Source organism: Geospiza fortis, unplaced genomic scaffold, assembly GCF_000277835.1.
Source record: "Geospiza fortis unplaced genomic scaffold, GeoFor_1.0 scaffold66, whole genome shotgun sequence".
In the NCBI taxonomy this organism is placed as follows: Eukaryota; Metazoa; Chordata; class Aves; order Passeriformes; family Thraupidae; genus Geospiza; species Geospiza fortis.
In genome coordinates this window covers 2412787-2413520 of record NW_005054312.1, presented here as the reverse complement: position 1 = coordinate 2413520, position 734 = coordinate 2412787, and the positions used below count along the sequence as shown (strand labels likewise).

General features: G+C 52.3%; 1 protein-coding gene across 1 annotated transcript in view; it reads left to right on the top strand.

Moving 5' to 3' along the window:
* Positions 1 to 357: 357 nt before the first annotated feature.
* PHF21A (PHD finger protein 21A) overlaps positions 358 to 734 on the top strand; it is a 127232-nt gene continuing 126855 nt past the window's right edge. Inside the window, exon 1 of the mRNA XM_031055763.1 lies at positions 358 to 499. The gene's annotated coding sequence lies outside the window, so the exon portion shown is untranslated. The remainder of the gene's footprint in view (positions 500 to 734) is intronic.

Sequence of the window (734 nt, the reverse complement as noted above, 5' to 3'; positions counted from 1 at the left end):
ATAAGAGGCTACTAAAAAAAAAATCAGTTTTGCATTGCATCAAATCCCGGCTTTTCGTGAGAGCTCATGCAAATCCCGCGGCGTCCAGAACACGTCCCACTGCTTTTTAGCAATGGTAGCTCCGACAGGAATGCGAGGCTTAAGTATTTCTGAGACTCTGGAGACTTTGGGAAGCCGGAGACGCACAGGGGCATGCCTGTAACTTAAGCTAGTGTACTGCAGATAAGGACTGACCCTGCCTGGAGGGGCTGCTGGCGTTCGGCAGCCCCCAGCAGCTCATCGTGCGGTGGCAGGGGACCGGGGGGACCGGTGTCCCCGAGCCGCCAGCACAGGCAGGCCCAGAACGGCCGAAGGCACGAAGGAGGGATCGAGGAGCCCCCGAAGCTCAAGTCACGTATATTTGATTTCCACGCCAGCGAGTGCCGCAGAAACGTTCTAATCCATGGCGTGTTAACTTCGCTGCTTTGAACCTGCCCATGAAAGTTTCTCATTCGCCACGGTTGGTTTTTGTTGGTTTCTTCTTCCTTTTTAAAAAAATGTTTGTATTTTTATTTTCTTTCCCCCTTTCTGGAAGGGAATTAGAAGAGGAATGGGGAGGGAAAAAAAAAAAAGCAGAGAAGGCTGATGCGCCGCCGCTCGCACGAAAGCAAATGGCAGCATCGCCCGGCACTGGAGTAAGTTAATAAATAAATAAGCCAAGCCCGCTGCGTGAACGGCGAGGTGGAGGAGGGAAC